The 25,146-nt window shown below is 44.5% G+C and overlaps 1 protein-coding gene across 1 annotated transcript in view; it reads right to left on the reverse strand.

Moving 5' to 3' along the window:
• The window catches only part of ccnd2a (cyclin D2, a), a 207,454-nt gene extending 183,089 nt beyond the window's left edge, over positions 1 to 24,365 (reverse strand). The window contains exon 1 of the mRNA XM_061676320.1: positions 24,275 to 24,365. The gene's annotated coding sequence lies outside the window, so the exon portion shown is untranslated. The remainder of the gene's footprint in view (positions 1 to 24,274) is intronic.
• Positions 24,366 to 25,146: the final 781 nt, after the last annotated feature.

Genomic DNA, 25,146 nt, shown 5'->3' on the forward strand with positions numbered 1-25,146 from the left:
TGCCATAAGGATGAAATTGGTTGATAGCGTCAGGGCTGGTGTCAATGAAACTTGACGGGGGAAAAAAAATGGCATTGACTGTGTATGGAAATGAGCTCGAGGCAGAAGCAAAGCGAAATAATCTGTAGTGAATTTATCCTCTCATCCCTCATTACTGCTTTCCCCCGTGGATTCATCTGGGAGAGACACTGGTAGAGAGAGGCTGTTGAAGAGACCCACCTCCCTCTTCGCCCAGCACTGCCTCAGGAATGCTTTTCTTCTTGTCCCCTTAGCCCCATGTGTAGACGCCCTCTCTGCAGGGTGTGTTTTGCATGTAAAGCAGGCTGCAGATGCTGTCCGCAAAAGGGACCAGGAGGGACAAGGGGGACTAGGACACAAGGAGGCCCCACTGCCATGCCACCCGCCTGGCCTCGCTTTACTGCCACCCCCTCCGCAGCTCCCCTCCTACAACACCTCTCATTACTTCACCCCTCGACAGTCCCCCTTTTCCTTCCCTGGGCCGACATGCCACCCCTCCATCACCCAATCCCTTCAGCCACCCCTCGACCATCCCTCTGCCACCCTCCTCGCACACGCAGTTGTGCGTCTCCTGGGAAACAAGCTGTAGTGGTGTATAGAGGCACGCCGAGTACACACAAACACACTCGCGCGCAAAAACACACGCTCGCAATTACAACTTCAGCGGATAGAAAGACCTGAGAAATGGCGTTCGGTCGAGGGGAAGAAAAAGAGAAGGAGAAAGACAGGAAAGAGAGTGATCACCTCTAATAAAATGGGTCTTTACAATCCTGTTATGCATATTCAGCTTGACATGACCACATTCAGGGGTAATAATTAACAGTGGATGGCGTACATTAATATTGCATTTGACAGCAGGCAGGTGGCTGGCTAGGAGCAGATGTTCGGAAGGAAACCCGAAAGAAAGACACAGAATGAGAGGGAAAGCTGGGGAAACATTACAAAGCTTCAAGACTTTCATGGAAAACTGCATCTTTGGTGCTGTGAACATCCACCGATGTAAGCAGACTAAATCTTGAAAAATGATATCATACCATTGATCAAAATGAAAGAAGACGCTCCTTGTCGTCTACTTGTGCATACAATAGATCTGTGTTTGAATACGGTAACTCTCATCCGTCCCTGCAGCCCGCAGCTCCGTCTGCTGCACGCAAAGCACCACAGTGTGGCCGGCCAGGGTGGGTGCAACAGGGATGGAATGATGATCTTCTCCTCCTCTCAAACGAAGCTAGAGGTACAAACGTACATCTTAGGGACAAAGTGGTTGATGTGTGGAGTGTGGCGGATCGAGTTGGTAAGATGCCACTTTCCCAATATACCAGCCTCAACTGGGAGTGCAAACACCCGACGGAGCATCGTGCGATAATTGTGGCGGGATTTCGAGCTTTTTGATCATTCTTGTGCCTGGCTCTATTCTTCAACAACACAAAAAGGAACTATTGAATAACAAGGGTAAACATTCATTTCCTTCAGGGAAGGCTGCTGCCACCATTGTGTGGAGCTGAGATGGATTTGTGCGGGGCTTTCCTGTTCTCCTCTACGCTTTTATATTTGCCCCAAACTTTACAAATCTGCACTGTAACATATTCAACTCTGCCCTGAGCTGTTTAACACAGTATGCTTCTTTTGCTATCGCTTGAGTGAGTGAGAAAGGATTGTTGTCAACCCAAAAACGTAATAACATTTACAATTCTCCTTACCGACAGTAGCTCCTGTCTAGTGCTCATTGTTTTAGTGTGTCTGATTCCAGGCTGCTCGAGGAGCCTTCAGCACACGCATGGTTCAGGGGGCATGACACTCTGGGATTCTCCATGCTTTGCTATACCATTTGGAATCATTCTAAACTCAGCACACATTCCAGTTTTTGGGCAGTCGTACAGTTTCTCTGATGGTTCTCTCTTTCTTCTTCTCGTCAGTGCTGGTGGCACAACTGTAGTCTCCATTCTACTAATTGACAACGTTCTTATGAGACCAACAGACTGGCGACTTACCGAAAGTTATATTGCGTTCGTTTGCTCCTGTGATCGTCGTATAAAAAAGTTAAGACAGTCTGCAAATATCAAAAAGACCTGAATGTAAATAATCACACTACTGCCATGTAAAAATAGGACTTTCTCCTAAATGTGAATAACTGTATGTCCGGTGAATAGGTGTCTTTTTGATAATAATAGTGTGCTTCTATTTTTTTTTTTTACCTCAAGTACTGAGTGAGCTAATTGTAAACACACATACATGCACTACGCATTATGAAAATGTACAGCCATTCTACAATAATATCCAATCAACCGAAATAAGTCGTAAAGCCAGACAGAGGCCAACTGATTTCAAGGCCCCCCTTCCATCAGAATCCATTTTTTCCCCCTACTGTTTAATGCAGACTGCAACATAGGCCAAAATAAGCCTGTTCCATAGTTTCAGTTTGACATCTAGGTCAATCAACTGTAAATGGCTTGCAAAATGGGTGCCGTCGGAAATCGCTGACATTGTGATGAAGGTTTGTCAATTCATATTCAAAGTAGCTGGCCACTACGAGGTTGGTACCCGCCCGCTCAGCTCAGCTGAATGGCAACAAGGCATTTGCGGGTTTTAAGGCGGCGAGTCTCAGCCCCTGCCAAGCCATAACAATATATCAAGAATACATAGGTTGTGTTTTACAACAATACTTAACTATATTCATCATTTATGATATGACTGTATGTAACAGCGAAGCTTGCGGTCACTTTTGCCAGCGTATATCATGGCAGCAGGTTCAATTCCAATAAACGGGAGCGAATGGGAAGCATCAACTCAAACTTTCCCGCTCTCTTTCAATTTTCATCCTCGTCCTCTTTCTGATCAAATTCCCGATGAGAGGGCCAACCATCCAACGCTCGGTGAATTGCGCTTCAGCGATAGTAAGACATCGAACGTCGCATGAACGCTCGGCTGCCCCAAGCTTCGCAGCAGGTTCAATTCAAATGAATGAGAGCGGATGACGTGCCTAAGCCAAAATATCCCCCTCTCTTCATTTTCACCCAAGTCCTCTTTCAGCTCACATTCCCTATTAGTGGGCCAACAATCCAATGCTTGGTGAATTGCGCTCCACAATAATAGTAACGGGGGACGGGCGTCCCGCTGGCCGCGGGGTTCGCTTGTCGCTGGCCGAGCGGGTTGCGGGGCGGAGGGGCTGGAATGAGGAGTAGAACTGGGGCGGGGGGGGGGGAACCAGCTGGGGTGACGCGTTGCGCTGGCCATGGCCGTTCACAGCACACCTTGACTGGACACGGGCGCGCCGACAACCCCCTGAAGATGACCGCGGTGAGAGGAGCATATCAATGTGACGCAAATGAAGCGAACGCGTGTTCACTGTGTATAAATAACCACGCGATCAAACTCTTACGTCGGGATGCTGCTTACGACACCAGATGCTGGTGCTGACTTCACATTGCCATCTTATCCTGAGATGTGACAAGAGAACAGGGAAAAATAATTTGAAAAAATGGCCTCTTCACAACACTATCTTGTTTGGTTCCTTGAAATCCCAGCAGGGTAATATTGCAGTAGACACAAAAAATGCAGGTTCTGCTGGAGATGAAGCGCACATATTTGATTTAAGGAGTGGGAAAATGGCAAAAATGGACTATTATAGTTTGCGACCTGCGTTAAACACAACAAAGAAGACGATTGTGATGACGACGGAGAAAATAAATGCGGGACGGGGGGGGTGGGTGGGACAAAATGCTCAAAGTGCAAAAAGGCGAACACTGATTTGCTCATATCTACCACTTGTATTTATTTGTGTTTTATTTATTTTATTTGTGTTTGAAATTGCCTCACTCACATCCCTCTCCCCGGCCACTTTGTCAAGCTCTGCATGGGCGATCCCGAGGCGGTCCCAGGCCAGCCGGGGGACGTCCAGGAGGCATCCTAACCAAGCCGCCTCATTTGGCTCCCCTCAATGCGGTGGAGCAGCTCGGCCTCCGGGATGACCGAGCTTCTCACCCTCTCCCTAAGGGAGAGCCCGGACACCCTGCGGAGGAAACTCATTTTAGTCGCCGGCGTCGTGTTCTTTTGGACACGACGCCCAGCTTGTGACCACAGGTGAGGGTAGTTACGTAAATCGAACGGTAAGCGGAGAACTTCGCCTTTCAGTTCAGGTCCTTCTTCACCATGACAGATCGATACAGAGTCAGCATCATTCTAGAGCAGTGATTTCCAACCATTATGGAGCCAAGGCACATATTTTACAATTGAAAAATCTCACCGCACACCAACAAACAAAAAGTGGGTACATTAATGACTCCATGTACTTCCTGTCATCAAATAGAAGAGCATTTATTTGTTCTGTCTGTCACTATGGCTCACTGGCAAAAAATAGATGAATAAAGATACATTATTTCCTGGAAATAAATAGTTTTTGGAGCAATTAAGTAACATTTGATGATTTCCCACAGCTAGACTTTCCACCGATTTTATCGGCCTTATCGGTATTGGCTGACAATTAGCATTTTATGCTGATCGGCTTCAATGTCATAATTCGCCGCTCATGGATCGGATCGCGCACAGTATATTTGAATCCAAAAGCTAGTTTATTTTTAGCCTTGTCGCACATCTTTTGACATAGTATTGGAAATATCTGACGGCAAATAAAAACAAAAACACATGCCGGCGGTGTTGAACAGACAACACGTAATGACAAGGAACATATTTTGCAGTTGAAAAATCTCATGAGCACACCAACAAACAAAAATGTCACAAAAGTGGATACGTTAATGACTGGATGTACTTCCTGCCGGCTAATCGAAGACCATTCATTTGTTCCGTCTGTCACTATGCCTCACTGGCATAAATAGAGGAACAAAGATACATTATTGATTGTAAATATATATTTTTGAGCAATTAAGTACCCAAGTATATACAGTGAATGAACAGGTCATTTAAACAGACACATTCCTCCATCATGTGATCGGATCGATGATCGGTTATCGTTTTTTTCTTTAAACTCGCTCATCGGTGATCGGCCCCCAAAATCCTGATCGTGTAAAGCTTACACGCGGCGCACCTCAAGAGCACTCTTGGCACACTAATGTGCCCCGGCACACTGTTTGGGAATCACTGCACCGATCCGCCTGCCGATCTCTCGCTCCATTCTTCCCTCACTCGTAAACAAGACCCAGAGGTACTTGAACTTGAATCTATCATTTATTCTCCTTTAAAGTTTCATTTTACCCCGAAAACTGCAGTGCAATAAAAATACAGATATTTTCCATAACATGAGGAATAATAGTGATCAATAATCTCGATTGCAATACTGATCAAAATAATCGTGATTACCATTTTGGCCGTAATCGTGCAGCCCTCGTTCAAGCTATTAGCCCAAGCAGGTAGCCCACGCGCACACTGCACAAACGATCAAAGCATGTATGGATAAATGCATGCAAAAGTGAGGAATGTCACATGACAAGATCGTCATAGTAATAGCTGACAATGGGAGTAATATGATGGCGGCTTTTAAGAACGCCAAACAGGGGGAGAAGAAATCACCTCTGAGGATTCAGAATCAGAACCCCCGCTGGCCCCTCATGACTGAAACTGACTGAAGTTGAAAACGATGACCAGCGGTGAGTCATTAAAAATGTAACAATAATTTCTATTATTAAGATTTTGCCTGTTAAATGAAGCGTGTTTCTATCGGTACGCTCATTTGTGTGCATTCTTCTTATTAGATGGCATCACAGTGACCTGGATATAGAATGGACGCCGTGTGTGGTGCACACACACACACACACCTTACAGCTTGCCGTCAACATGATACAGAAGGAGGTAGGGGTCACGAGAGAGGTCAACGGTGAAGCTCTTTTGGAACTCCTCATTTGCGACACAAAGGATTTTGGATGAACGTGGCCTTATGATTGTAAACGACTGCTCCACACACCGGTCGAGCACATTCAACTTGGTTGCACGCCTCCTCAAAGCGGAAGACTCGGTTTGCTAAATCGCCAACGTCGTAGGATGGGACACCTTGCTCCCTAGATAGTGGCAAAAGCTGAAGTCATTGAAGTACATCCAATTGTCACAAACTCGTAATGAGTTAAAAGGCTTTTATGTGGTTGCTGGCTTCCCAAAAGTTATCAGAGCAGCCAAGTTCCTTCTGTAAGTCAGTAACATTTATTTGTCTTCGGCTCCCACTTCCAAACCCATCACTTCAAACTTCATGGAGCACTTTTAGTGCTCTCCAAAATGGACACAAAAACTTCAGCACTTCTTGAAGCGCAAAACCCTCTTTTAAATACGGCGGTCTCCATCGCTTCACACCTGTTGCCACGCACAGTCTGTGAAGCGTGAACACACAATTCTAGGAAATGTCTAAAAGATTGCATTGTTCGTAAATAACGTGCAACACGGCCATCAGCAGCACACGTAGTCTGTTAGAGCGAACACACAATTTAGCCGGTTATTTTCGATCTTCGTGAATCAGGCCCTTAGTCTTCTCTTGGTGTCGTTGACAAACGAAGACCGGAGTGGTAACGTCACAAGCTATCTCAGACACTTGTCGAACTTTCTCACATTTCTTGTGAGTTCAAGTTTTTCAATTCCCAATGGGGGCAAGATGCAGTTTCAAAATATGTGACGCTGACAAATGACAGAAGTAGAAAAGTACTTTGGTCCTTTGGTTAGGTTAGGGATGTGACAGAAGCATGAGTGAATTTCTGCCACGGAGCAAATGAATGCCTACTTATTCCTATAAAGTTCTTCAGAGTCCACAAAAAGACAAAAAAAGCTTTGTTAGTATAGCGTGTGTACTAATCCCACATTAGCAATTAGCAGTTTTACTTCAGGGACAGACTAATGCTAGTAGCCTACATTTTACATTTTAAAAGATTGCACATTTTACTGGATGAATAATGTTGCAAAAACGTTTCCTTTTGTCCACCAGGGGACTTTTGTACACTCGAAGGGCCTGAAGCTCAAAGCCTGCTAAGAACAAAAAGAGTGGACCGTCAGAAACATGCAACGGTCAAGATACTCGGAATTTGAACATAAACCTTCCTAGAAAAAAATGATCTCAAATTTGAACAAGAATGGAAAACATGATCAGAATCAGAATCAGAATCAGAATCAGAATCATCTTTATTTGCCAAGTATGTCCAAAACACACAAGGAATTTGTCTCCGGTAGTTGGAGCCGCTCTAGTACAACAAACAGTCAATTTACAGAACACTTTGGGGACATAAAGACATTGACAAAAAACAATTGTGCAAAAAGATGCAGAGTCCTCTAGCACTTAGAGCAGTTCGAACGACTAATATTGCAATAGTCCGGTGCAATGACCATTGTGCAAAGGGCGCTGAGACTTCAAGGAGTGTATGCGGTTTAAAGTGACGAGTAGTGCGATCATCTGGGACAATGTCGGTTGTGCAAATGTTACAGATACTCCTCAATCAGTGTGCAAATGGAGCAGATGCTACTCTGGCATGAGTGGCCAGTATATGCAAATAGTGCAGCATGGCGAGACAACTACAGTGAGTGCACAAGTAATACATAATTGGCCCCACAGAAATGTGACAACGAACTCAAGTCAAAAAATTGCCAGCTTGTTGTCATGGAATTATAGGTTAGGTGTTTAAGAAGTTGATCGCAAGAGGGAAGAAGCTGTTGGAATGTCTACTAGTTCTAGTTTGCGTTGATCGGTAGCGCCTACCTGAGGGAAGGAGCCGGAAGAGCTGGTGACCGGGGTGCAGACGGTCCGAGAGGATTTTGCACGCCCTTGTCTTAGTTCTGGCAGCGTGCAAGTCCTCAATGGTGGGTAGGGGGGTACCGACAATCCTTTCAGCAGTTTTGATTGTCCGTTGCAGTCGGAGTTTGTCCTTTTTTGTAGCAGCACCGAACCAGACTGTGATGGAAGAACACAGGACCGATTCGATGACCGCTGTGTAGAACTGTCTCAGCAGCTCCGGTGGCAGGCCGTGCTTTCTCAGAAGCCGCAGGAAGTACATCCTCTGCTGGGCCTTTTTGAGGACGGAGTTCGTTTGTTCGCCCACTTCAGGTCCTGAGAGATTGTAATTCCCAGGAACTCGAAGGTCTCGACGGTTGACACAAGGCAGCTGGACAACGTGAGGGGCAGCTGTGGCGAAGGATGCCTCCTGAAGTCCACGATCATCTCTACCGTCTTGAGCGTGTTCAGCTCCAGGTTGTGTCGCCCGCACCACAGCTCCAGCCGCTCCGCTTCCTGTCGATATGCAGACTCGTCACCGTCCTTGATGAGGCCGATGACAGTGGTGTCATCTGCAAACTTCAGGAGCTTGACAGTCGGGTTCGCTGAGGTGCAGTCGTTCGTGTAGAGAGAGAAGAGCAGCGGAGAGAGGACACAACCTTGGGGCGCCCCAGTGCTGATGCTGCGTGTGGATGAGGTGGCCTCCCCCAGCCTGACCTGCTGTGTCCTGCCCGTCAGAAAGCTGTAAATCCACTGGCAGATGGCAGGTGAGACGCTGAGCTGGAGAAGCTTGGTTGAAAGGAGTTCAGGGATGATGGTGTTGAACGCTGAGCTGAAGTCCACGAACAGGATCCTCGCGTAGGTCCCTGCACTGTCGAGGTGTTCTAGGATGAAGTGCAGTCCCATGTTGACTGCATCATCCGCAGACCTGTTCGCTTGGTAGGCAAACTGCAGGGGGTCCAGCAGGGGACCTGTGACACTCTTGAGGTGGTCCAGCACGAGACGTTCAAAGGACTTCATGACCACAGATGTCAAAGCGACAGGCCTGTAGTCATTCAGACTAGAGATTGCAGGTTTCTTGGGGACTGGAATGATGGTGGAGCGTTTGAAGCAGGATGGAACTTCGCACATTTCCAAAGATCTGTTAAAGATCTGAGTGAAGACTGGAGCGAGCTGGTCCGCGCAGACTTTGAGGCGGATGGGGACACATGGTCCGGTCCTGTTGCTCTGTTAATCTTCTGTTGTTTGAAGATGCGTCTCACATCCTGTTCATGGATGGTTAACGCAGAAACAGGATGAGACAAAAAGGGCTCAGCATCTGGTGAGCTCAAATGTGGAGAAGCAAATCCCTCCCGTTTCACATGACCTCAAGTGTGGGAATATCTTGATGTAAAAAGATTCTGTTCAAATGTCTTCGTGTGCGTATTTTGATAAACCGAAGAAGAAAAGAATATGACAACAATATAGATATGGGAAAGCGGGGTACTCGGACCTGTAAAGCTTCTTGGTCGGTGTCTTGAGAAGCGCTGTATAAGCGGCATTTCTTATGATGTTTCCGTGCAATATTTGGATCGCTAAAGTTTGATCTCTGGAATGGTTTCATTCTACTCTCTCTTATTGGCGACATTCATTTAAAAAGCCGCACAAACGCGGGGTCGAACAGTCTCCTTAAGTTGAAGTTCCAAGGGTCAACTGTATGTAAATCAAGAGGTGATGTGTACAGAATGAGAGAATTCCAAGACGACATCTGGTTCGGAGAGACAGTTTGCCTCGTTTCCCAAAGAGATGTTCTGGCATGTCGGTGATCACAGACAACCTTTCAGCTCTAAATGACTTTGAATAGCAGTGAGGGGACAAAACAACGGCGGGCCCGAGCAGGGCGAGTGGCGCTGGCGACGCTGATGTATTGTTCTGGAAGATGAGCAGGAGGCAATCACGGGCCCGCTGCTAGCCACGTGCTCGTCGCCGAGGTCTGCATGAATTATAACATTTCATTCTGTTATCTCTCATCATGCTTCATTACAGTCGGACAATCGAGTGCTGAGAGAGCACCACGCTCTGCCCCCCCCCCCCCACCAACCCCCCCAGATGCCCTCAGAAAGTGAGAGAGGGAGAGAATGAGAATCCCCACACTTGCCACTGAAAAGGATGGACAAAAACACATTGTCCTTGGATTTAAAAGGGAGGCTTATGGCTGCTATGAAAATGTTTGAAAAAGAATGAATTTGCCCGCTGATGCACACTCAATGAAATGTATGCTAGAGAGCCCTGGAAAAGAAGCGGGAATTGAAAGGGACGGAATCTGAGGCAAATGACACTTGAGTGTTTTGAAAATAACTGACAGCTGCACAATAGGATACCAAAACAGACTGCAATCTGCCCTTGGATGAAAAGATGGGGACTTGAATAGAGGTGTGACCAAATACGCGCAGCGATACTGTCCATTCAGAGCAGATGTGGATCAACAGACAAGCGTGAAAATGGACATGAGAGGTGAAGTTTTGCTCTCATAAATGGACGAAAGAAATAACCACAAAGACGTTGCAGAACAATTAAGACTCGACAAATATGTGCCGATATCGACGATCGCCGCCGTTTGTCGCTGGAGCGGCAGAAAGGAAACTGTTTCGAGAGCATTCCCCCATTATTTCACAACCTCCATTTTAAGTTGCTGTATACACTACAATATTGTATCCTGTAATTCAAGATGACAGCAAATTATGACAACAAACGATACCACCACCGAAACACCGGTGTCAAAGTCAAGGCCCGGAGGCCAGATGCGGTCCGCCACATCAGTTTACGTGGCCCGCGAAAGCAAATCATGTGCATCAACTTCCACGATTCTTGCTCAAATCTGCACCACAACTGCAATAAGTGTAATAAGTAATCATGTTCAAATACGACAAGCATTTTTGGTTACCCACTAAAAAAAAAAAAAACCATTTACCTTCATTTCTGATTTCAAAACGAGTAATCCATCAATTTGTGGTGTACATGTAAGACTATGACGAGGCGAGGAAGCATTCATATGGTTTCACGGGCATAACGGCCCTCTGGGGGAAAGCGTAACACCAATGAGTTTGACACCCCTGACCTAAAACAACCATGTGGATGTCAACTCATTGACCACATGGATTTAATGAACCTCGCAGCTGGCTCCAAAAAAGTAACGAGTAAATGATTTTATTGAAACGAATGGATTCATCTCCAAAATGTGCAGATGAACGATGCCCCATTGTGTCTGTGCTAGTGTTCCTTGTACGCGGCCTTGGCTCTGTAAATTAGAAACAATAGTTTCCAAACAAAAGGAGACAATATGCTATTCAAGACAGTCCTGAGTGGTGTCCTCTGACCTCTTCCTCTGCTTCAGCCTGCTACTCTTCCTCTTTCACATCACCCCGCCCCTCACGCACACAATGAACAGAGAGCTACATACACTATTACAGTCATGAACCTTTGATAACTTCACAGGTTTCACTGTATCCCGCTTATATGTGCCGCTCGGTGTGACGTGACGCAACGGCAATGGCAAACTCTAAATAGACAAAGACAGCAGAATGACATTGCAATTGTTCTTCATCAATCATTTCCAACACATTTATTGAAGGACGTTATGTGTCTGACACATATTGTGTCCCTTCCCCCATACAGCCAGTTGTCTACCGAGCTGGAAAACTCATCTCGACAATTGTATTGTTGCACTGACGCAACTGTTCACTAAAGTTAATGACAGTTTCAATTATCTCTCGAAGGGGGGAAAAAATGAAAAAGGCGTGATGACAAACAATCTCAATCTCAAACTCTTTGTCGAACCGCTTATTGAACGAAAACGCCGCGCAACTGTGCCCCTTACCAAACAGTGACGATTCCGACGGGAGATTTTAAACAATATTGTTTGATATCTCTGCAAAATGAACAAACCGCACTCGGTAACAAGTACCACGTCACATTTATCGATAAAGAACGACTCAACCGAAATTGAAGTTTGATCATTGAATACCAAGAAGAGTCATGACAGCCTCACCGCTGGACAAGAGCTACGATCACATTACAGTGTTTGTAAATATGACAGCCATCGTAAATAGGTTTCATCGTCATGATTTATAATTTGTTCCTAGCTTCCAAAGACTTAAAAGCACTTCGATAAAGTTGCCTTCAAGCATTCATACAGTGAAAATGGCGAATGATTGCAACAGGTCTTCGCAAAGATGAAATGACGCATGCAGAGTTTTGCAGCGCTTTTGTTCACTTCACGCTGGCAGTTGTAACAAGAATTGCCCAAGAAAAGCATGTGGCGAGAGACACGTGATGTGCAATGAAAGTCAAACTTCCAAAACAATAATCCCGTAATATCTATCGAGACGTCATGTCATGTCTTCTAAAAAATGTTTTTTTTCCAAGAAGAGACAGGAGATGTTCCCTCTCAAAGACAAACAGTTGTTGGAAGCTCTGTTGTGCGACAGCTGACCGTGATTCGGGTTCACACTTGATTAAAGGAACCGAATCTAAGAAATTGAACCGGCGTTTCTATCAAGAACAGCATGTTCAGGGGATTTAAAACGAGACACCAGACATTATACACACACACAATAATGACGCTTATTACCTCGAATAAACGCAGTCGCTCTTCATGACACCTCGGAGCGCGCGCCTATCCTAATACACGTGCCGGTATGTTTGTACAGAGGCGTAAGTGTCCGACCATGCGCATCTTGTCACTCACTGTACGCTGCATAACACAGACATTTTCCATTCTGTCAAAGCAAGCAGTGAGCACACTGGCTCCTTCTAAGCTCAGCAGCCACTTCATTAAATGACTTCAGACTGTTGGCAGAGTCAGTGGGAAAAGTCTATATTAACTGCGTGTGAGATCAACAGCGTTCCCAACAAAGGCCATAGTTGTTCCTCCGCGCCGGGTGCCGCTCGGGGGAATTCTGGAGCCGATCAGGATACCTCTCTGCCGGCTCAGGGGCCCCTAATGTGTTTCCCAAATGGTCTCGCTTCATCATCTTTTCTTCTTTACACCTCACATACATACATACATACATACATGCAGTACATACACGCAGACATGCAGACTCAAATCCAAACCGAGCCAATCCAGGGTCACATAAAGCTCGACTGCCCTTTGCCCTACTTGTGTGATACGGGGATTGAGTATGACTGCAAGCGTGCTGGCAGATCCACATTAGTGAGCGTGTGGGTTAGTGATGTCCATTGCCATGCACACAGCCATCCATCCATCCATCCATCCATCCATCCATCATCTTTGGTGCAAGACTCAAAGACTGGGAATGACTCAATACCCTCCAAAACCTGAAAGCTGACTGGTTGACATTTTTATTAGTGTTTGGCCTATTTACGAGGCATCCGGCGTGTACTGCATTGCAGTTCACTGTATACAAAACCCAATCCACTCCTGCTGCGACCCCTCACTTTTTTTGCAGTCTCTACTTCAATGCACAGCAGGCAGCAGGACACATCCAGTCCATAAAGACTCTTCCCAAAACAATAGTGGCAAGTTTTTAAAAGCCTTTCAGATTTCACTCGAAAAATGTTGCTTGAATTCTAAAACTGTGCAACTTAAGGGACATTCAAATTTGCATGAAATGGAAAAAAAGTGTTATTCCTCCTCCAACATCCATGAGCCCTTGTGCTTTCACTCACTGGCAAATATCAAAATCCTATTGACAATGTATATCGAAGTTCATTAAAAGGTCATCTACACTGGAAACTATTCATCGGAGAAGTTGACTTTGAATTCAATATGCCACAGGAAAACAAAAAACATCCACACGTGCAAAGAGATTCCCAAGCTTCCTGAGCCATCTACCACGTAACACAAGGATATTCAGAGCACAAACTGAAGGAATAACACCGAGTAACAATACGGCTCAGTTCTTTTCACCATGGGGTTTCACTTCACTTCACTCCATCCTTCCTATGCTGTATGACTTTCCTGAAAAGGACTCTGTCTCCAAGAGGCACCTTTTTTTTTGTATTTTAAGTGCTGCTTTCTCTCTCAATGCTGCGCCGTCTCTCTTACAAAAACCAACCTAAAAGCACACATTCCCATCTAATCCACGTCCATCCTCCCTGAAAACACTGCGGACTGGTTTTCTTCTAGTGTAAACTTCCACGTTAGGGTCAGACTTTAGGGTCACGGGGCCATGTGGCTTGACTTCAAAGAGAAGTAGGTCAAAGAGGGGAGCTCGGAGTTGGCCGAGCCTCACGTATGAGTGACAACCACTCACTCACAGCCCGACTTTGTCGGTGCTAAAAGCGGTATTACTTTCGCTAATTGCCGCAATTAAAATGGTCGGTTTTTTTTCGGCGAAATGAGTCAACCTTCATTCTTGGTTCGTTGACTTTGTAACAGATTGCGTTAAAAATAACAACTGTTGCTCTTTTATCCATCTATCTTCAATACCGCTTATGCTTCACGCAGGTCGCGGGCGAGCTGGAGCCTATCCCGAGCTCACTTTGAGTGAGAGGCGGGGTTTATCCTGAACTGGTCACTAGTTTATCGCAGGGACTGTTGCTCTAATGTGTCGAGTGCTGTGCCAAATGGTACAACAATTCCAGACCATGGCAACCCCAACTGCAAAAACATGATAGACAATGGACGTGCACTCAAATTGCTATACTGTACTACAATAACTACAGTGTACCATCATTTAACAACACATTTACAGTTGTTTAGATCGTGGGGATTAGGGCAGGTTAATGCCACAAATTTCAAATCATCCCGAAATAGCACTACTTTTGACTGAGCTCTGATTTGTTCATATGAAGAATTACATTTTCCCATAGGAGAAAACGGAAATAGAAATGCTGTCTTTTGTCACCATCTCAAACCTATAGAAAGTGTGTAAATCAGGCCCATTCACCTGGGCAACTCTGGGTCACGGGTAGCATAAGACTGGCCTACAAGTCCATTCATTTCACGCACACAAAAAATCTTTTTTCTACTGACTAATAAATAGAAGCTTTATGATTCTGTGCTGATTTCTTGCTCCTGTGCATTATTAACCAGGGAAATGCCTTACACCAAAACACCAGGTTCACACTTTGGGACTTGGGAGTATTGGAAAAAACATTTATTGTATGATAGCATGAAAAGAAATGTGATTGACAATCTTATTTCGCTCCTCGAATTGCCTCAGCAAGTCTTACACTTCTCCAGCAGCCTTATGAAAAGTTGCAAGAGACGCTTTCCTCGCCATTATCAGATCTGTTATGCCATCTAGTGGTGGAAAAGGGCAGTTGTATTCAAAGGAGCAAATTAGGAGGCACGGCAGGCCACCTACTTAATTGGATTATACAAAGGCTCGACTTTCCTGTGACACTGAGCAATAGCAAATGGATCGATGGACAATGACATCATAATACATACAACAGTTTGAAAACACTGCAGTGTTATTACTATGATACATTATTTCACCAGCGGGTTATGGGTATTTTCATTATACCAGAGAATATGCATGATTACACTAAAATGAAGTTAATATTTTTTTTTTTTTTGCCAGTTTGACCTGCCAGAGTAAAAACTGATTTGAGTAAACACGTTAATCTAGTCTCAAAAAAATGGTTAAAATGATTTTAAAAAGCGATCAAATATAAATTAATAAACTCCATTGGAATCTGGTATTGTAATATCAACGTCATCAATGTCATGTCATCGATTATTGAACCTCACTGTAGCAGCTGCGTCAAGTTCAACTCAAACGTTTTCGTGCAGAACATTTTCTTGCCGCTAGAGGACAGCATTTTACCATACGGATGAAACCCAGGATGAACTCTAATGGAGGAGGAGAAATGATTAACTGGAAATATTTTCAAGGCGGCAACAACTACAATGCTAACCGTAAATATACATAATCCCACCAAAAAAAAAAGGGTTTGAACCCATCCAATAACAAGTCTGCTTTCAGCCTAGTGCAATATGTTTCATAAATAAAAACACATTTTGGAGAACTAAAATACCGTATGAGCCAAAAAGTCAAGAAACAGTTGAAATGTTGAAGCAAATGTAACCACACTAGGCACGTTGAAAATTGATGGAGAAACAAATAACCAAAGACTGCATGCAGAATATTATTATTTATATATCATTATATATGATAGCATCGATTTAAGTCATTATGATTATTTATCCTCATCTACAAACACCGCGATTGGCTGGCAACCAGTTTAGGGTGTACGCCGCCTCTCGTCCCAAATCAGCTGAGACAGGCACCGACCCTAGTGAGGATGAGCGGTTTGGAAAACGGATGGATGGAAGGATACTGCAAACAAGTCATGGCTGCATTATAAGTCACATTGTGATTTGACACGAATGCTCTAAAGGTCCGTGACCTTGCATAACTATGACTGCTTTTATTTAATAGACAATAATTCTTTTTTTTAATTTTTTTTTTTTTAAGTAGGCGTTGAGAATAAAGAGAGTTAAATTTCATCAGGGGACTGATTCCGTATTTTATATTAGCATGAAATAATGAAACTCATAGAACCCTCACAAGGACATCAAAGTCCATTCGTGCATTAAGACGGGTTTGTCACCGGAGTCCGATAGGAGACTGGCAATACGCGAGCTCGTCATCACGAGCCGTTCAACCAACAATTCAAAACACGGCTTATATTTACGTTGATAAAAACGGGACTGTAATCAGTATGAGCATCGATAATTGTGGTCACTTACATTTACGTACTTCCTTTTCCGTTCCGCCGTCTCGTAAGCAAGCTCTTCAACTGTCAGCGGAGTCCCATTCCCCTCGCTTTCAAGTGAGCTCCCCAACCACACTTGGTTTCCGGGGCTATACACCCCTTCGTGTTAGCCCTTCCCGTAGGAAATGGGATACCCCTCCGTTCTCATGCATGCACATAACCGAGGGCTAACATGAAGGGGAAGGGCTCAGGGGTAGAATCGGCATTGGCCCTAAGACAAAAGCCTTTTTTGCACAGAGATCGAGCAACATTGGCACACCAGAGTAACAGAATATCCGCAATCTACCTTTTACACAGAACTCAGCTAAGCAGGATGAGCAGGGGCATGCAGAGACCCTTGGTTTTTTGGTCCTGTTTGGCTGTTAAGATAGCTCTGTATCTCTTTTATTCCTCAACAGTTTTACTGTGTCACAGTGGACTTTTTCTTCCCCCGGGCCCGCAGGAGTCTAGCCTCTGACTTCACACACTTTTATTACTCACACTGTGAATTCTCCGCATATTGGGCACATTCACATCTCATTCAGGGTCCCCAGGGGGACTGGCACGAGGCATGATGGGGCAGGCGCCGGGCCGGGTACTGGCACGTGATGGTTTCCGGTCTGGTCGACCCGCCTTCTGCCCTGACAGTCCTCCGGTTTTACTGCATCATAGACTCATCTGGGGGGAGGGTGTCAGTGTCGGACACTCGGCCAGGTGTTCTGCTCTCCGGCCAGTTGTGCCTTTCCCTCGTGGATTTTTAATGCCCCGCATACATTCGCTCATCCTTTGGGGAGACGGTCGGCCCGGGTGGGTGGGGGTGACTGTTACGGGTCATCATCGCCCTTTGACCTTCTCCCCAATTTTAATGCACGACGCTCCACCACACAGTCTAGTTAGTCTAGTCAGGACCTGCTAACCATAGTAATAGGGTGGGTGGTGGGTAATCACATTTCTCTTAGCTTGACTCCTCGGGACTGCCCCAATCGGGGCACTCCGGTTGGGCTGGGGCCCGGCCAGGGTCCTGGGGAGCGGGTGGCGTCCCCCTGGACGGGCTCGCTGGCTTGCCACCCATGTGGGTAGAGGGGGCTGGGCCCACCCTTCACACCAGTTGACTAACATGCATGCGGTTTGGTGTTCATTCACTAATAAGTTCCATAGACACGCTATAGGCTGTAATCGGTTGTGCTGGGACCACTAATAATACCAACGCAGGTTATATTAACATATCAACTCACATGTTCTTACAGGAGTTTAGACACTTCAAAGAATCCCACCGCATCACTCGTCCGTAGCGCTGCCTTGCTCATTTCCCACACCCTGTCCTGTCCTCTCTCATCTTGTCCTACTGGATAGTTGTTGCATGTCCTCCCAAATCCCCCCAAATGTGCAGCTTTATTATTTTTTTCTTTGCAACCAATTGAGCGTCTCCTTGGCACTATGTTTTGGAACGTTATCCTGGTGAAAGGTCCACCCTCGTTTCATTTTCTTTATCCTCGTAGACGGCAGCAGATTTTTGTCAAGAATGTCCCGGTACATTTGCCCATTCCTCCTTCCTTTCAAACGTGTGTCCTCCCAAATCCACAAATAAGAACACGATTTGACTGTTGTAACGTTACTTGCTTACTCAAATATCTAGACTGTCTCACTATTGTTCTGCTGTGGTTCGCACCACTACTCCCCTTGTCCACTCTGTCCTTCTGTCTGTCCCGTAACACCCTTTCCTGTCCGGCTACATTTTCAAGAAACATCAGAATAATAAAAAAATAAGCAGAGGGAGTATTTCCAACTCCACTGTTGCGCAGCAAAACTGTTACAGCACAAAAGGTAAACAGAGCGAACATTCTGCAAGGCCATGCAGCTGAAAAGGACAGGTTAGAAGAAAAAAAAAAAAAAAAAAAAGAGCAATATTAACAGCCCTCTCGCAGTAAACGTTTATTTTACAACAATATAAAGAGCAAAAATCCAAGACTTACAAGCCTAAAATTGGAATCCTGTGTCAGCTTGCTGCCTTAACCTCACACTAAAGGGAGGTTTCAGCCCTCATTAACTTTGGCCCTGGAGAAGCAATTTGCTCAGTACAATTTTCTCCAGTGCACCACACATCAACATTTCAATTTGAATTGATCGACCACAGGGGCAAAGGATTGATCCGTTATTTGATCCATTTTTATTTTGTTACACAAACGATGATACGGATGTTCAATCGGAAATATTAACATGAAATGTTTTTTTAAAACAAAAGAAAAACTGCTCAAAATGCCATTGACAGAAATACAGCAAATCGTGCTGTCAGCTAACATGCAGCTGAAGTGAGGTAGACAAATACTGTACCAATCTGTAACAGTTGAAGCAATTTATTTTTTAATTAAGTAATGCTACATATGATGCGGAAAAATATCAAGTGTGTGCTTACTGCTCTTATATTGTTATGTGTGGTGTACTCGACACAAATAACACAGCACATAATGATATCTCCACCAACAATTACACCCCCCCCCCCTCAAAAACAGAGAAACCTCTATCGTAATATCATTCAGAGTCTGCCAGAAAATACAAAAATAGAGTAGTCATAAAAGAAGCTAGGCTAACTGTTAGCAGATAATGTAACCGCTACCGTAGCTACAGCGGCTGGAATAAGTATTCAACATGCCGCCATTGTTCTCATTAAATATATTTCCAAAGGTGGTATTGACATGAACATTTCATCAGATGTTGGGAACAACCCAAGTCATCCATACATACTAGCAAAGTAGAACAAATGCGCTCAGAAATTAAGTTGTGTGTAAGAATGTGAAATGACACAGCGAAAAAGTATTGAAAACGCCAAATTTATTTCATACTTTGTACAAAAGCCTTTGTTTGCAATGACAGCTTCAAGACCCCTCCTGTATGGAGAAACTAGTCGCATGCATTGCTCTGGTGTGATTTTGGCCCATTCCTCCACACAAGCAGTCTTCAAATCTTGAAGGTTCCGTGGGCTTCTTTTGTGGACCTTGAGTTTCAGTTCTTTCAATAGATTTTCGATTGGATTCCAGTCAGGTGATTGGCTGGGCCATTCGAGCAGCTTTATTATTTTTTTCTTTGCAACCAATTGAGCGTCTCCTAGGCACTATGTTTTGGAACGTTATCCTGGTGAAAGGTCCACCCTCGTTTCATTTTCTTTATCCTCGTAGACGGCAGCAGATTTTTGTCAAGAATGTCTCGGTAGATCTGCCCATTCCTCCTTCCTTCAATAATGTGAAGTTTACCAGGACCATTTGCTGAAAAAAAAGATGCTCCAAACATGGTGTGCATTTTGGCATCCACACAGTTGAATTTTGCTCTCATCCGACCGACCAGCCTATATTCTCCCAGTATTTAACTGGCTTGTCCAAATGTTGTTCAGCAAACTTTAAACGAGCTTTGATATGCTTTTTTTTTTCCAGCAATGGGGTCTTGCGTGGTGAGCGTGCATACAGGACACGGCAGCGGAGTGCATTACTCACTGTTTTCCTTGTGACAACGGTACCTGCTAATTCCAGGTCTTTTTTTGAAGCTCTCCATAGGTTATGTTTGGCTCTTGGACAACTCTTGTGATTATTCTTTGCACTCCTCTGTCAGAAATCTTGCGAGGAGCACCTGATTGAGGCACATTTATGGTGGTATGATTGGCTTTCCACTTAGGTATTATGGCCCCAACCAGGCTCACTGAACCATTCAGAAGCTTAGATATGCATCTGTAACCAATGCCATTGTTATGCTTTGCAACAATTAGTTTGCTCTTTAGTCTTACCCATCCTGAGATGTGTCTTGACTCACACCTTTGCAATGAGACCTTTTTGTAGGCCATCAACTAGGACTGAACCAGCTGACTCTCATTTGCACTGACAAGGGGCTGGATTGCTGTTTGACTATTGATATTGATTTTAGGTGTTGTCTTGGCTTTCCATGTCTTTTTGCACCTCCCTTTCTTCATGTGTTCAATACTTTTTCCCGGTGTCAATATCACATTTTTACACACAACTTCATTTCTGAGTTTATTTGTTCTACTTTCTTTGTTTGTATGAGTTACTTGTGTTGTTCCCAACATCTGGTGAAATTTTCAGGCCGACAGCACCTTGGGGAGTGTATTTAGTGGGAAAAAGGGTGACGTGCTAAATACTTATTACACCGCTGTTACATGGTTGCTTTTTATTCTTCCCCAAGTTGTTCTTAAAGCAAGCAATGTTTTTTCCTCGTGGCTTTGTCACACAGTTGCTTCATGTGCTTAATTCATTGTAATTGATTTTACTGATTTAAATAATAACAATAAAGCTATTTATACCTGTGTGTATGTGTAGATAGAGAGAGAGAGAGAGAGAGAGAGAGAGAGAGAGAGAGAGAGATGGATAGATGGATAGATGGATAGATGGATAGATGGATAGATAGATAGATAGATAGATAGATAGAAAAAATGGCAAAATAATAAACTGTTCCAAGGATAATGCAAGCCAATGCCGGGAATAGAGACAACATGCCGTCAACCATGTGATGTGTGTTTTTTTTTTTTTTTTTTCCAATGCGGAGCCACTCTGTGAGTCGAAGGAGTGTCCAAACGTTCCTTCATAAGGCCTCCTGCCCTCCTCAGTCCGTTCTGCTTATTGCAACTCCTGGAGACCCAATGATATAATCCATTGGCGCAAATGATTTCGAGCTTGCTATTTCGGTACGACGCTCGATTTTGCATCCATGCAATTGAATACACAACATTGCCTTGGCAACGCGAATACTAAAGCAACACACTGACAAAACGCTCCAGAAACATTGATTAACCTTAGTCATTTTCTCACCCATCAAAGCTTACTTGCTAGTTGCTCCATACCATGCTTGAAGTTCACAACTTTTAGAACGTAAAAACAAGGGTGTCTCACGTACCGGCAACAGGTAACAATTTGGCCACATTCTCTTAGACACATTAACGTAATGTAACTTCTCGATCCCTCTTACGGTGACGTCTTTGTTTGAGCTACTACCTCACCGTTACAGCGACAAAGCTTTCTCACTCTCATGAAAAGTGGCACCTCCGCAGCACAACTTCATTGTGCGTTTGACCCGACCCGACCACCAAAACACAGCAACCCCGTCTGTGACAGGAAGCAGTGACGTCAGTGCACTTGTTGTTTGTCTGCGGGGGAAACTCAAACTTTCATGTCAGTGCGAGGTACCTTCCTTTTTTTTTTTTTTTTTTACAAGATAGTCAAGTGGTTTTCGATTTGATATTAGACTGTTTCTTTGTGGCCATCAATATCAGGTTGTTCTCTGAAAGTAGCACAGCGCTGTGTTCCTCGGAGCTACAAATGTAACCGTGCAAAACCATTGCCACACTTCATGTAAGCGATTACACGATGCACAAATCTGGCACTTTAGAAAAATATGAAAAATGTCAAAGAAAAAGCTAAAAAAGTGATTTTGCCACTTTGATTAACTGAGCTACGGGAGCTACGCTAACGGCTTGCACGACACACGAAGGGTGGCAGTCCAAAATCGGAGGTTTCATGTGACTTTGGAGGAAATAATCTAATTTGCTTTCAGTTCAAGTGCCCAACTCTATTTTTGCCTCCATGTGACTGACGACACAACATTGCCTTGCAAATGTGGACCTCAGACCTACAAACTTCCACACCACTAATAAAATTCTTACAACACAATGAATTTCTTTTTGATGTCCCTAGTACCGTCTGAACTGGAAGTGGACACCTTTTAGGATCCCAGAAAGGTTCTCACTGCAATTTGTGAAGAGTTTGAATGATGTTTTACTGTAAAATGCTGGTGAAATTTGGAATTGTAATCGAACAGTACCACTCTCATTTTGCTCTGTCAGTACAGTGTACCTGCCGGCGGTTAACATAATGCTCGACAGTTCTTGCATTCATAGTTCAACACTTAGCTGCAGCCTTCCCGTGTGGAGTTCGGATGTTCTCCCCTCGCTTGTGTGGGATTTCTCAGAGTACTCCGGCTTCTTTTCTTCTTTCCAAATTCCCACGGCATGCACGCGAGTTTCATTGCCGACTACTGTTTGTCCATATCGTGTGATTGTGGTGTGAATAGTTGTTTTTCTATGTGCGTGCCCTGCAATTGGCTGGCGACAAATTCCTCACCTCTCGCCCAAAGTAAGCTGGGATAGGCTCCAGCTCACTTGTAATTTGCAGATCAGAAAACAGTCAAGAGTAGGCAGGAAAATGACACAGACTCATGGAACTATCACTTCTTATCATATCTGTTAAATCAACCAGTGATTTCTGCAAAATCAAAACAACTTATTATGAACCCCCGATGCTTTACGCCAGTGACCACCGGAGATGAATGCGATCCGAGGAGTTGGGACTGAAACCCATAAGAGCAGCAGAGAAGACACAAACCCCCACAGACAGAAGCTTATTTGACTCAACATAAAGACTGCTCCACATGAGAGAAAGGCCCTCCTTAAATGGGAATGCCCTTTTTCCAAGGACTGTGACCGAGCTCATGAATGCACATGCAGTCGTCACAGCGTCTGAATTTCTGCCAAAACTCAAAGGCGACAGGAAGCTTTTCCCTCCCCCTTTCTTCCTCGGCCCCTCCTCACTGGGATGGGCTCGCTGAGGGATCTCGCAACATGCACGTTGATGTTCGGCAGCTTGAGTTTTGCCCACATCCGTTTGGAGTGAGAACGGCAGTGGAGCAGGTTGCACAAAAGTAGCACCGAAACACAGAAGCGGACCCACAATGCAACAGCCCGACTTTGGCACCACGCCAAGAAAAGCTTGCGCAACGTTGATGTTTACTTTGTGAGCGCGATAGGTGCACATGTAGAGAACATAACGCTTTGAGAATATGGGCAAGTATCGTGCTCCCCCCACAAGGGTCCAATCCCAATAAGCATCCTGTGTCTCCAACTTCATGCAACATCAACACTGGAACACACTGTAATATGGAAAGTCATTTGAGCATCCAGTCGATATCCATCTTAAAGCCCATGTACTAGTAGTCTCTTTGTCCTCGCCGATAGGACAACGTTGGCATATTAGTAGGCGAGTGAGCTCAAATTGAACCAATTGACAACTGTGTGCTACTAGCAGTACCAGTGACATTAGAAAAGTACACTACTGAACTCCGAGCACTTCAATAGTAGTATTCGGAGTGCACAGATGTCACACAGTCCAAAGTTTTGCCTTACTAGTGTGCAGAAATGTCATACAGTAGTGTACTTTTTCCCCCTTTTACTAGTGCATTGAATAGTCATTCTATGAGGTCAAACTGCGCAACAGTACATGAACCTTAAGCCGGATGCCAAGTTATCGAAATAAATGCCTGAACAGATTTCAAGCGGAGTCACCATCGCCATTATTTGCGTGACGCCAATTCAAGACCATTACCGCCCTGGTAATTAAACCTAGAAACCATGATTGTGTTCCTGCTAGTTATCAAAACAGCACACACACACAAAGTAATGCAAGAACACATACTGTACGTCAGTGGCGTTATTTAAGCGTCGTATTGCGTCATTTTCCAGCCATACCATTCTTCTGGACATTTGGTACCAAAAAAGAAAAAAAAAAGAAAAAAAAAGAAAAGGTGTGCATTTTCAAGCTCTGATGTGTGTGACGTGAGAACCACTGCAGCGGAATGACACAACAGTTGACAATTGTTGCGTTTTGGGTAAAATGCGTGGAAATATCCAGCAGTGTGACCCCTTCGTGTCGTGTCAGCTGTTTGGCGCAGCTTTGAGCCTCTGCTTCACTAACGAACACGCGCACGCGCGCAAAATGCGCGTCCCAAAAGATACATACATCCATACATCCATACATACGAGTAATTCGACATCAAAATAAATCCATAAAAACGTAGCGTACTCACCACCCTCGTATTTGGGGGGTTTTGTTTTGGCGTGTTGGACGCAAACGTCGAGCTTTGAAGCAGCGTGTCAGGCTTGTTTACAACTTTTCTGCGTGAACTGCGATTGGTCTGTGCGAGTTTAGTCGCCGCCCCGATGCGCAGTCAATGGGCCGGCCGAGCCTCAATCCGGATTTCCTCCTTTCTTACGGTGACAGAGAAGGAACTTGACAAAAAAACTCATCCGAATCGACACTTTTGACGCCCAAATGTCATCAGATTATTCTCACCGGATGAGACATAGTCGTCAATACTACACTGATAATTTGATTATTATTATTTTTTTGATGACAAAAAGATTGTATTCTTCAAATATATAATGAAATGCTTATGAAATAAATATTTCTCAGAATGCACGTTAAGCAGCAACTTTAACATACCGCTTTTACATTTTGTGAAATGATTTGCTCTTTAAAAATGTACTTCTTGCATTTCTTTGACTATCATTACATTTGCCGTTATCTTTGGCTTTTAACCATAATACATGCTTGCCTTCTGTGGTATACGTAGCAGGATTAAAAAAAACAAACCAAACCAACCCAAAACAAAAACAAAAAAAAATCACATTTACAAAGATACCCGTGCTATCTTTTTTATTGACACTGTCAGAAGTAGGATCCAGTTTCTCGACTGCTTGTCGTCATCGGGGTGGCCGTCGCTCTGGAGCCGGGGGTCACCACCCTTTTTGAAAGCGAGAGCTATTTCTTGCGTACAAATTAATGCGACGGGCTACCAGATTGCTACACACTTCTGAAATAGCTAATGTGTTCAAATGACAGAAAACACCTTTGATGTCTCCTACAACATACCTTGGAAATCACGATGTCCCATCACTG

The sequence above is a fragment of the Phycodurus eques genome, chromosome 5 (assembly GCF_024500275.1).
Source record: "Phycodurus eques isolate BA_2022a chromosome 5, UOR_Pequ_1.1, whole genome shotgun sequence".
NCBI classification, from domain to species: Eukaryota; Metazoa; Chordata; class Actinopteri; order Syngnathiformes; family Syngnathidae; genus Phycodurus; species Phycodurus eques.